The sequence below is a fragment of the Coregonus lavaretus genome (genome assembly GCF_964263955.1).
Source record: "Coregonus lavaretus genome assembly, chromosome: 1".
In the NCBI taxonomy this organism is placed as follows: Eukaryota; Metazoa; Chordata; class Actinopteri; order Salmoniformes; family Salmonidae; genus Coregonus; species Coregonus lavaretus.
In genome coordinates, this window is record NC_139988.1 from 51395225 (window position 1) to 51408722 (window position 13498).

The following is a 13498-nucleotide window of genomic DNA, read 5'->3' on the forward strand; positions in this document are numbered from 1 at the left end:
AGAAAATCACATTGTAGGGTTTTTAATGAATTTATTTGCAAATTATGGTGGAAAATAAGTATTTGGTCAATAACAAAAGTTTCTTAATACTTTGTTATATACCCTTTGTTGGCAATGACACAGGTCAAACGTTTTCTGTAAGTCTTCACAAGGTTTTCACACACTGTTGCTGGTATTTTGGCCCATTCCTCCATGCAGATCTCCTCTAGAGCAGTGATGTTTTGGGGCTGTCGCTGGGCAACACAGACTTTCAACTCCCTCCAAATATTTTCTATGGGGTTGAGATCTGGAGACTGGCTAGGCCACTCCAGGACCTTGAAATGCTTCTTACGAAGCCACTCCTTCGTTGCCCGGGCGGTGTGTTTGGGATCATTGTCATGCTGAAAGACCCAGCCACGTTTCATCTTCAATGCCCTTGCTGATGGAAGGAGGTTTTCACTCAAAATCTCACGATACATGGCCCCATTCATTCTTTCCTTTACACGGATCAGTCGTCCTGGTCCCTTTGCAGAAAAACAGCCCCAAAGCATGATGTTTCCACCCCCATGCTTCACAGTAGGTATGGTGTTCTTTGGATGCAACTCAGCATTCTTTGTCCTCCAAACACGACGAGTTGAGTTTTTACCAAAAAGTTCTATTTTGGTTTCATCTGACCATATGACATTCTCCCAATCCTCTTCTGGATCATCCAAATGCACTCTAGCAAACTTCAGACGGGCCTGGACATGTACTGGCTTAAGCAGGGGGACACGTCTGGCACTGCAGGATTTGAGTCCCTGGCGGCGTAGTGTGTTACTGATGGTAGGCTTTGTTACTTTGGTCCCAGCTCTCTGCAGTTCATTCACTAGGTCCCCCCGTGTGGTTCTGGGATTTTTGCTCACCGTTCTTTTGATCATTTTGACCCCACGGGGTGAGCTCTTGTGTGGAGCCCCAGATCGAGGGAGATTATCAGTGGTCTTGTATGTCTTCCATTTCCTAATAATTGCTCCCACAGTTGATTTCGTCAAACCAAGCTGCTTACCTATTGCAGATTCAGTCTTCCCAGCCTGGTGCAGGTCTACAGTTTTGTTTCTGGTGTCCTTTGACAGCTCTTTGGTCTTGGCCATAGTGGAGTTTGGAGTGTGACTGTTTGAGGTTGTGGACAGGTGTCTTTTATACTGATAACAAGTTCAAACAGGTGCCATTAATACAGGTAACGAGTGGAGGACAGAGGAGCCTCTTAAAGAAGAAGTTACAGGTCTGTGAGAGCCAGAAATCTTGCTTGTTTGTAGGTGACCAAATACTTATTTTCCACCATAATTTGCAAATAAATTCATTAAAAATCCTACAATGTGATTTTCTGGATTTTTTTTTCTCAATTTGTCTGTCATAGTTGACGTGTACCTATGATGAAAATTACAGGCCTCTCTCATCTTTTTAAGTGGGAGAACTTGCACAATTGGTGGCTGACTAAATACTTTTTTTCCCCACTGTACCCCCAAAAACTACTTAAGTAGTACTTTAAAGTATTTTTACTTACAGTGGGGAAAAAAAGTGTTCTGCCGTGGCCAGCGAAGAGCCCGGATCTCAATCCCATTGAGCACGTCTGGGACCTGTTGGATTGGAGGGTGAGGGCTAGGGCCATTCCCCCCAGAAATGTCCGGGAACTTGCAGGTGCCTTGGTGGAAGAGTGGGGTAACATCTCAGAGCAAGAACTGGCAAATCTTTTTTTCCCCACTGTAAGTAAAAATACTTTAAAGTACTACTTAAGTAGTTTTTGGGGGTACAGTGGGGGGAAAAAGTATTTAGTCAGCCACCAATTGTGCAAGTTCTCCCACTTAAAAATATGAGAGAGGCCTGTAATTTTCATCATAGGTACATGTCAACTATGACAGACAAATTGAGAAATTAAAATCCAGAAAATCACATTGTAGGATTTTTTATGAATTTATTTGCAAATTATGGTGGAAAATAAGTATTTGGTCACCTACAAACAAGCAAGATTTCTGGCTCTCACAGACCTGTAACTTCTTCTTTAAGAGGCTCCTCTGTCCTCCACTCGTTACATGTATTAATGGCACCTGTTTGAACTTGTTATCAGTATAAAAGACACCTGTCCACAACCTCAAACAGTCACACTCCAAACTCCACTATGGCCAAGACCAAAGAGCTGTCAAAGGACACCAGAAACAAAATTGTAGACCTGCACCAGAATGGGAAGACTGAATCTGCAATAGGTAAGCAGCTTGGTTTGAAGAAATCAACTGTGGGAGCAATTATTAGGAAATGGAAGACATACAAGACCACTGATTATCTCCCTCGATCTGGGGCTCCACGCAAGATCTCACCCCGTGGGGTCAAAATGATCACAAGAACGGTGAGCAAAAATCCCAGAACCACACGGGGGGACCTAGTGAATGACCTGCAGAGAGCTGGGACCAAAGTAACAAAGCCTACCATCAGTAACACACTACGCCACCAGGGACTCAAATCCTGCAGTGCTAGACGTGTCCCCCTGCTTAAGCCAGTACATGTCCAGGCCCGTCTGAAGTTTGCTAGAGTGCATTTGGATGATCCAGAAGAGGATTGGGAGAATGTCATATGGTCAGATGAAACCAAAATAGAACTTTTTGGTAAAAACTCAACTCGTCGTGTTTGGAGGACAAAGAATGCTGAGTTGCATCCAAAGAACACCATACCTACTGTGAAGCATGGGGGTGGAAATATCATGCTTTGGGGCTGTTTTTCTGCAAAGGGACCAGGACGACTGATCCGTGTAAAGGAGAAGAATGAATGGGGCAATGTATCATGAGATTTTGAGTGAAAACCTCCTTCCATCAGCAAGGGCATTGATGATGAAACGTGGCTGGGTCTTTCAGCATGACAATGATCCCAAATACACCGCCCGGGCAACGAAGGAGTGGCTTCGTAAGAAGCATTTCAAGGTCCTGGAGTGGCCTAGCCAGTCTCCAGATCTCAACCCCATAGAAAATCTTTGGAGGGAGTTGAAAGTCTGTGTTGCCCAGCGACAGCCCCAAAACATCACTGCTCTAGAGGAGATTTTCATGGAGGAATGGGCCAAAATACCAGCAACAGTATGTGAAAACCTTGTGAAGACTTACAGAAAACGTTTGACCTGTGTCATTGCCAACAAAGGGTATATAACAAAGTATTGAGAAACTTTTGTTATTGACCAAATACTTATTTTCCACCATAATTTGCAAATAAATTCGTTAAAAATCCTACAATGTGATTTTCTGGATTTTATTTTCTCATTTTGTCTGTCATAGTTGACGTGTACCTATGATGAAAATTACAGGCCTCTCTCATCTTTTTAAGTGGGAGAACTTGCACAATTGGTGGCTGACTAAATACTTTTTTTCCCCCACTGTATCTGTCCTTTACTTTACTATTTATATTTTTGACTACTTTTACTTTTACTTCACTACATTCCTAAAGAAAATGATGTACTTTTTACTCCATACATTTTCCCTGGCACCCAAAAGTACTCATTACATTTTGAATGTTTAGCAGGACAGGAAAATTGTCTAATTCACATACTTATCAAGAGAACATCCCTTGTCATCCCTACTGCCTCTGATCTGGCGGACTCGCTAAACACATGCTTCGTTTGTAAATTATATCTGAGTGTTGGAGCGTGCCCCTGGCTATCCATAAAAAAAAAAATAATAACAATGGTGCTGTCTGGTTTGCTTAATATAAGGAATTTGAAATGATTTATACTTTTGCTATTTAAGTATATTTAAAACCAAATACTTCTAGACTTTTACTCAAGTAGGATTTTACTGGGTGACTTTCACTTTTACTTGAGTCATTTTCTATTAAGGTATCTTTACTTTTACTAAAGTAGGACAATTAGGTACTTTTCCCACCACTGCATACTGTATATCTCTCTTTTATACACTACCAGTCAAAAGTTTGGACACACCTACTCATTCAAGAGTTTTTCTTTATTTTTACTATTTCTTACATTGTAGAATAATAGTGAAGACATCAAAACTATGAAATAACACGTGGAATCATGTAGTAACCAAAAACGTGTTAAACAAAGATTCTTCAAATAGCCACCCTTTGCCTTGATGACAGCTTTACACACTCTTGGCATTCTCTCAACCAGCTTCACCTGGAATGCTTTTCCAACAGTCTTGAAGGAGTTCCCACATATGCTGAGCACTTGTTGGCTGCTTTTCCTTCACTCTGCGGTCTGACTCGTCCCAAACCATCTCAATTGGATTGAGGTCTGGGGATTGTGGAGGCCAGGTCATCTGATGCAGCACTCCGTCACTTTCCTTCTTGGTAAAATAGCCCTTACACAGCCTGGAGGTGTGTTGGGTCATTGTCTTGTTGAAAAACAAATGATAGTCCCACTAAGCCCAAACCAGATGGGATGGTGTATCGCTGCAGAATGCTGTGGTAGCCATGCTGGTTAGGTGTGCCTTGAATTCTAAATAAATCACAGACAGTCTCACCATAAAAGCACCCCCACACCATAACACCTCCTCCTCTATGCTTTATGGTGGGAACTTCACATGCAGAGATCATCCGTTCACCCACACCGCGTCTCACAAAGACACGGCGGTTGGAACCCAAAATCTCACATTTGGACTCCAGACCAAAGGACAAATGTCCACCGGTCTAATGTCCTTTGCTCGTGTTTCTTGGCCCAAGCAGGTTTCTTCTTCTTATTGGTATCCTTTAGTAGTGGTTTCTTTGTAGCAATTCGACCATGAAGGTCTGATTCACATAGTCCCCTCTGAACAGTTGATGTTGAGATGTGTCTGTTACTTGAACTCTGTGAAGCATTTATTTGGGCTGCAATTTCTGAGGCTGGTAATACTCTGCAGCAGAGGTTTTGGTGGACGCATGACTCGACCTTCGCCTCTCCTGAGCCCGTTGGGGAGTTGCAGCGATGAGACTGGATAGCAATTGGATATCACGAAGTTGGGGAGAAAAATGGGGTACATTATACGATTTACTAAATTAAAATCACTTGGAGCTGATTTGCTGATATTTTTACAATCTTTTACGTCCAACAAGACAAAACATTTTTGGGGCCAAATAAAATCACCCATGGGCCAAATTAGGCCTGCGGGCTGCCAGTTGGGGAACCCTGGTCGACAGCTTATCATGAGGTATTCTAACTCAGGCGAGCAGAACCTCAAGACTTCCTTAATATTTGAGATTGTGCACCAGTCTTTGTTGACAAAGAGACACACCCCATGCCGATGCATGGACAACCCAGCCAACTGTATATTATCCATATAAGCATAGTATATTGCAGTTCTTAATGTCCCGTTGATAGGATAGTCTCGAACAGAGCTCGTCCAGTTTGTTCTCCAGCGATTGCACATTCACCAATAGAACAGAGGTGTATGGCAAGGAAGCAAAGCACTTAAGAAAAGGGTGGCCCATGGATGTTCCATGGGTGGCTGCGCTGCGCTGCAATTCAACTCTACAGACGTTGGTGTATCACCTGAAGGTGTGCCTACCATCACACCAGAGAACATCAAAGCTGCACAGCACGAGGACGCTGCAATCAGAGAAGTCATCTCGCTGAAAAACAAAAGATGGAATCCTCTGTAGCTCAGCTGGTAGAGCACGGCGCTTGTAACGCCAAGGTAGTGGGTTCAATCCCCGGGACCACCCATACACAAAAAAAATGTATGCACGCATGACTGTAAGTCGCTTTGGATAAAAGCGTCTGCTAAATGGCATATTATTATTATTTTTTATTATTAAATAAGAAAGAGAAAAGCTCATGGGACCAGAAACAAGGAGACTTCTGCATGATTGGATCAAACTGGCACTGAAGAACTTACATGGGCCACATCGGAGCAGACAAAGTGATCCATCTAGTCAGGGAAAGATTCTACTGCCCATTCATGCAGCGTGAAGTAGAAAACAGTGATCAGACAGTGTGCATGTAACAAGCAGAAACATCCCTGTGTTCGAGGTTTTACGTGTCTTTTTGTAGAGCAAAACTTTTTGTGGAAGGTACTACACTGCAAACAGACCCCCCGCGCACTCAACGTCGTCGAGATACATAGAGTTTCCTTGAAGCGAGCTGTAGTCTATTGGCTGTTTCTGTTTGAGTATTATTATTTTTTGAAGTGACAACATGTTGTCTATTTGCTATGGCCTAAAATAAATGTGTTCATATGGGCAGAACTGGGTTTCCGTTTGGAAAAGTGACAGGGAAGATTTTAATTTATCTGACATTTGAGAAGCCTTTTGTTTTATTTTTAAAAAAAAATCTAACGATGATGGATTCACTCCACTCTGAGACTGCATGAGAGGGCCACGAGGAGATGTTGGCACTGCTTTTGGTTAATGGATGTCTGTCTCTGTGTGTGTGTTTTGAATTAAACCAGTGCTTCTGTTTTGAGATTTTAACTACCATGTCCAAGCTCAGTTTTGAGACAAAACCCCTCTTTTGGAAACAAAATGATCAACTGATATGATTATATTCAGATACAGTTTTAGGCTCATGATCTTATTGAGGTGATGCAAAAGGCACAAGCTGGCTTTTCCAAAACAAATTGAAATCATTTTTCTGGGGTCAATAGCCAACAGTGGGAATAGATTAGTACTTTTTACCAGGGCTCAAAGGGCTCTGGTCAAATGTAGTGCACTTTATAAGGAATAGGGTGCCATTTAGGACTCAGCCTGGGTGTTGTTTAAATGCATGACTGCTTGAATAGGCTCATGTGTTTCCATGTGTCCGTTTTACTCAATCCTGTCTTTGTTTGTCTTGCAGAAACATGAATCAGAGGGGGACAGAACTCTTCTAATGAAAGTCAAGAAGGACCAATGTTTAGTGAGGTCATTTGCAGACTCCAAATTGTAAGCATTGTGCATCCTACTTTTGTTGTATACTTATAAGGTAATTCTGGTCAGTTTACAAATATTATGTCTTGTTAGATTTTTGCCTTGTCATACATGTTCTACCCAAGGGCAATGTAAATATGAATGTCTTTTTGCTAATACAGTCTTCTCACAATTGGTAAAATGTTTTGCTGAATGCATTTAGATGTTTTTGTGTTGTTATTTTCAGTCACACTGTGGCAAGAAAGGAGATCCATGAAAAGGTAATGGACAGCATCTCTAAGCCTGAGTTCTCGTCGCGTAAAGCTAAGGAGGGCTCACCTAGGAAGCTCTACACTCACAATTCCACTTAGTTTAGGAACTGAATGGGCATTCATATGGAGAAATCAAATGTCGTATTCAACTGAATTTAGATCAAATTTATCAGTAACTCTTGACTTGCTCTGGCTACTCCCAGGGTTGGACGGAGCAGTGCATTTCCTAAAAATCAAGGTGGTCCCTGACAGTTGGAAGATGGGCATGAATGAGATCTTAGAATCGTCCAGCAGCGACAAGGAGGACACAGAAGGAAAGGAGAGTGAAGAGGAGAAGGAGGTGCTAAGGGTGGTCACGCCATCATGGTGTCCTACCTCCTCAACAACCCTAACAACATCCTGTCGGTCCCCGCACCAAACCTACAGTATCTCAGCTCCCATGACACCTCTCAGGTAGGGACTGCTGGTTTACTAACAGACAACTACTGTACTTCTACAAACTCATTTGTTTATTTGTCTGGATGGAGTTGTATTGACACTAGGTTGATACCAAATATACTTTTGTAATATCTCCTTACATCTTACCTAACCCAAACAGGCTCCACGAGTTACATTCCAAGCCCTGTCCATAGTGGAGCCAGACAGAGTACCCTCCAACATCACAACACCTCCACCCATCATCACAAAAAGGTCAGTCCAACAGTAAATATAGGTCCAACTTAGTTAATTCCCTGACCAAGAAGACAACTAGACACCAGTTGACTGCACAAGGCATCAATGCGTTATAATTATTACTGTAATATTGGATGCTACATCCTTGTAGCTAACTGGTTGTATTGTCCTGTGTGGCTGTCTCCGGCAGCTCCAAGCAGAGGCTGAGCCCCCTACAGGGTAACCCCTTCGCTGCAGATGGTCCAGACAGACCTGCTGCCCCCCTTCCACCTGTACCAGCCCCTGGAGCGCATCATGGAAGAGGCGGAGGGCAAGCTGAATGAGCTGGGCCAAAGGATCTCAGTCATATAGAAGGCCCAGTTGCAGAATAAGATGATCTTCAAGGAGCAGTTCAAAGAGTATATGAAGGCCAAAAGACTGAAAGATGACCCGGGTCAGCCCTTGCCCCTGCAGACCAGCTTCGTACATTGGCCACCCAGCAGTCCAGACTTTAGTATGGTAGATTACCACGACATATCCAGCCCTGACCTGCTGAGGCTGATGGTGAGCCAGCAGCAGATGTTGGGGCAGCAGTTGACACCCCTGGAACCGTGCCTTCTCACCCAGGCCCCCGATGGACTCATAGTGGCCTTCCCAGCACAGACCATCACAGACAAGCTGGACGACATCATGGCTGGTGTGAGCAGTTACTGTAGAAACTGGTTCTTCATTTTCCTTAATCTAATAACTAAAAATAGGTACAGTGTTCTGTCCCCCATCCTTTTTCTAATGCTGAATATGGTTTCAATACTATTTCAACATAATTCACAACTGGTTTTAAAATAACTTAAATTCTAATGTAATATGAAGTTATAATATTTTTTAAGTTGACTCTTATTAACAGATCTCTCTCTCCCCTGGCAGCTTCATTAAATAGTACCCCCAAACACCAGTCTCAACGTCAACAGTGAAGAGGCGACTCCGGGTTGCTGACCTTCTAGGCAGAGTTGCAAAGAAAAAGCCATATCTCAGACTGGCCAATAAAAATAAAAGATTAAGATGGGCAGTCTGAGATATGGCTTTTTCTTTGCAACTCTGCCTAGAAGGTCAACATCCCGTTGAGACTGGTGTTTTGCGGGTACTATTTAATGAAGCTGCCAGTTCAGGACCTGTGAGGCGTCTGTTTCTCAAACTAGACACTCTAATGTATTTGTCCTCTTGCTCAGTTGTGCACCGGGGCCTCCCACTCCTCTTTCTATTCTGGTTAGAGCCAGTTTGCGCTGTTCTGTGAAGGGAGTAGTACACAGCGTTGTACGAGATCTTCAGTTTCTTGGCAATTTCTCGCATGGAATAGCCTTCATTTCTCAGAACAATAATAAACTGTTTCAGAAGAAAGTTATTTGTTTCTGGCTATTTTGAGCCTGTAATCGAACCCACAATTGCTGATGCTCCAGATATTCAACTAGTCTCAAGAAGGCCACTTTTATTGCTTCTTTAATCAGCACAACAGTTTTCAGCTGTGCTAACATAATTGCAAAAGCGTTTTCTGATGATCAATTAGCCTTTTAAAATAATATAATATGCCATTTAGCAGACGCTTTCATCCAAAGCGACTTACAGTCATGCGTGCATACATTTTTGTGTATGGGTGGTCCCGGGGATCGAACCCGCTACCTTGGCGTTATAAGCGCCGTGCTCTACCAGCTGAGCTACAGCTACAGCTACAGAGGACCACTACAGAGGACCACTTGGATTAGCAAACACAATGTGCCATTGGAACACAGGACTGATGGTTGCTGATAATGGGCCGCTGTACGCTTACGTAAATATTCCATTACAAATCAGCCGTTTCCAGCTGCAATAGCCATTTACAACATTAACAATGTCTACACTGTATTTCTGATCAATTTGATGTTATTTTAATGGACAAAAAAAATTGCTTTTCTTTCGAAAACAAGGACAATAAGAGACCCCAAACTTTTCTCACCAAGATGCTTGGCGATGGTCTTGTAGCCCATTCCAGCCTTGTGTAGGTCTACAATCTTGTCCCTGACATCCTTGGAGAGCTCTTTGGTCTTGGCCATGGTGGAGAGTTTGGAATCTGATTGATTGATTGCTTCTGTGGACAGGTGTCTTTTATACAGGTAACAAACTGAGATTAGGAGCACTCCCTTTAAGAGTGTGCTCCTAATCTCAGCTCGTTACCTGTATAAAAGACACCTGGGAGCCGGAAATCTTTCTGATTGAGAGGGGGTCAAATACTTATTCCCCTCATTAAAATGCAAATCAATTTATAACATTTTTGACATGCGTTTTTCTGGATTTTTTTGTTGTTATTCTGTAAACCCACCATTAAAATTATAGACTGGTCATTTCTTTGTCAGTGGGTAAACGTACAAAATCAGCAGGGGATCAAATACTTTTTTCACTCACTGTATTACCTCGACAAAACCGGTACCCCCTGTATATAACCTCCCTACTGTTGTTTTATTTTACTGCTGCTCTTTAACTATTTGCAATTTGTATTTTTTTCTTAAACTGCATTGTTGGTTAAGGGCTTGTAAGTAAGCATTTCACTGTAATGTCTACACCTGTTGTATTCGGCGCATGTGGTAAATAAAATGTGATTTGATTTGCTGTGCTTTTTGTATTTAGTTGTCGGCTGTGGTTTACAGTACATCAATACATGATGCGCCCACTAGCATTACGTCAGTACATGTACACTAGCTAGTACACATATCTGCTGGAGCCAGACCCTATTGAACCCAACTCTTGCGTGCACTATTTGGTAGGCGCGATGTGTAGTCGATTGTCACTACACAACGCGCCCCCCAGTCTGCGGTCCGCAGAAAGACTCAGCTAGCCTAGTTATCTGTTTATGTAGCTCTTTGCTCAGCTTGGTGTCATAGACTAGACGTAACATAGGCCTAGTAAATGTAAATCCGGGACACTCAAATTAGAATGATATGTTAAGTTTGGTATGTTTACATAAAATAGATTGTTAATTAAGGCAATAGGGTGGTTGGGTGGGCGCATAACACGAATGTCTAGCAAAGGTTGCAAGTTCGAATCTCATGGACAAGTTTAGCTTATTAGCAACTTTTCAACTACTTACTACGTTTTAGCTACTTTGCAACTACTTAGCACGTTAGCTAATCCTAACACTAACATTAACCCTTTTAGCTAACCCTGCCATGTTAAATGTGTTATTTGTTCTAATGAATGTCTCCAATTCATGAATGTTGAATGTCAAAACTTAATCTGATAAACTACTGACAGTTACACTCTGAATTCTACATGTATTTTTTCCAATATTAGGGTGAGAGATTATGCGTTTGTCTAACTGCTGTTACCAACTTTAAAGTAGACCCACAACTTTTGTTTAGTCTGGACAATATTGCAAAACATGTTGATGCTCTCAGTATCACTGAAGGTCTTACATGTGTTGACGAATGCTGCTTATTTTTATAACTTTGCATGGGTGAGCTGGATGTCCACTAACTCAAGCTGAACTGGAAGAGGTGGCTGCAGCTATGGTCCATTTTGTGTCTACAACAGTCTCCACTCTGACAGGAAAAGACATGCACTGCTGTGAAGGATCCTGCCTGACCCAAATACTTCAAATGGCACAATTACATAAGAGGCTGTCTGTTTGACAGGTGTTTATCAAAAGGAAACCACAAGAACCGTATCCCTCACAAGATAGACTAAAAACAGAGAGTAAAGTGATTGTTTGATTGAAACTGTTTTATCATAAACTAATGATTAATTACATGTTGACTACATACAGTATTTTATGTTACCCTTTCCTGATATGATTTAATAAATCCTGACTGCTGTCTCTAGGTTAGTCTTGTCTGGCACAAACACTTGTTGCTGAATTCATTGCTAATACCGCCCCAAAAACATTGCCATTCCCATGCTGTTTAATTATGTGTATCTCATTAATCATTTACATAAACGTCTGTGTGCTACATTGTGTTATTTTTTCATGTGTTGACAGTTGCAATGGTCAAAATAACAATCATTACAATTGTATTGATATATTTTCTTCTTTGATTTTGGTGTAGGTGCCAGTTCCCACATAGGTTATGTACTCTGCAGGGTTTTCTCTCTATATAATATTACTGAAAAGGAAATCATATGACGTAATGGCTGAGACTGGAATTAACTTTCTGGACTTTATTTCAGACAATGTCACTTTTAAAGGTAGTCAGCAATATGACAGATGCAGACGTAGATGCATCCTTTACTGGTCTGAGGCAACCTAACATGAGTTGGGATAACACTAACAAAGGGGTGGGTTCATAGCATTACATTGTGTTTAATGTATACCTGTGCCTTGACAATTTTATGACATTCCCCCTGGGGTTTTATATTACTATTGAAATTAAATCAAATATACATTTTTAAAAAAACATGACAAATCGTGAGACTTATTTAAAAATTGGAAATGCAGGACTTATTTTGGCATGACTAATCAACACTTATTTTGAAATCGGAAAATGACAGAATTCAATTTTGGCATAAAGAAAAGGCGCTATAGAGCCCCACAGTGGAGGTGTCATGATAATACCCATAAAACCTAGCTGTCAAACAGGGAAATGGTTCCAATCGTTTTTCCACCATTCATTTGTCCCACAGAGGATTTTATAAACACTTAAAATGAGGGCTGTGTTTCGTGTAGGCTTAGACTGGCGTAATGTTTTGATAACCATGTAAATCTCTCTCGGACAAGGTGACATCAATATATGTGGCTCTATTTTCTCTCAGATTTGAAAATGCTAATTAGCATCAAAGTAGACATCATGCAAAACTACAAATCCCTGCAAACTCCTGCACGTCATATCTAGCTGACACCTTTGCTAATCGGTATTGTCAATGTAAAATTTGCACAAGACAGTACACCAAATTGTCAATTTAAAGAAATGTAGCCAATTTATTCATTACTACATTTAGTTAACATTTAGATGGTTAATCCAGATTCTTACCTTTGCCTCGATTTGGCAGTCGCGTCCAGATCATCATGGCATTTGTAAGTTCTTTATGATAGCCACATTAGCAGCTAATTAGCATTTCATTTTGGGGGATTAAATACAGGCAAATATATTGATAAAAGTCACCTTGTCCTAGAGAGATTTACATGGTTATCAAAATGTTACGCCAGGCTAAGCCTACACGAAACACAGCCCTTATTTTAAGTGTTTATAAAATCCTCCGTGGGACAAATGAATGGTGGAAAAACGATTGGAACCATTTCCCTGTTTGACAGCTAGGTTTTATGGGTATTATGACTCATACTGTGGTAGTTTATTATTGTGGTCGAATTGCCCCTACCCTGACCAACAGTCCAATCCCCCTCCAACAGAGACAGGACTCAAGCTCCTTCACCACCTTTAAATACCCAGACCTGTCACTAATTGGTGAGGCAGATCTTACCATTTCAGTTTGTAAGTGTTTTGTTACAAGACACCTTTTCGCTTGTAACCCTTTCCTTTGTGTATTTTGAATGTGTTTATGACCAAGTACGTTTGTTCTTATTTCTTAATTTATATTATAATTTGATTTAGAATATTTACTGTTTATGTTTGCTTTATGCATTTATTTTACTTATGTTTAAACCTATTGCCTAAGTTTCTTCACCTTAAAATTATTTTAATGTTATTGAGATTCATGAGTATATTTGTTTATCTGCATATGGTTTATATGAAATCACTACCATGTATGTTTTTTTGTTTCCTAGTTAATCATTCCATCCTTCAATCTTG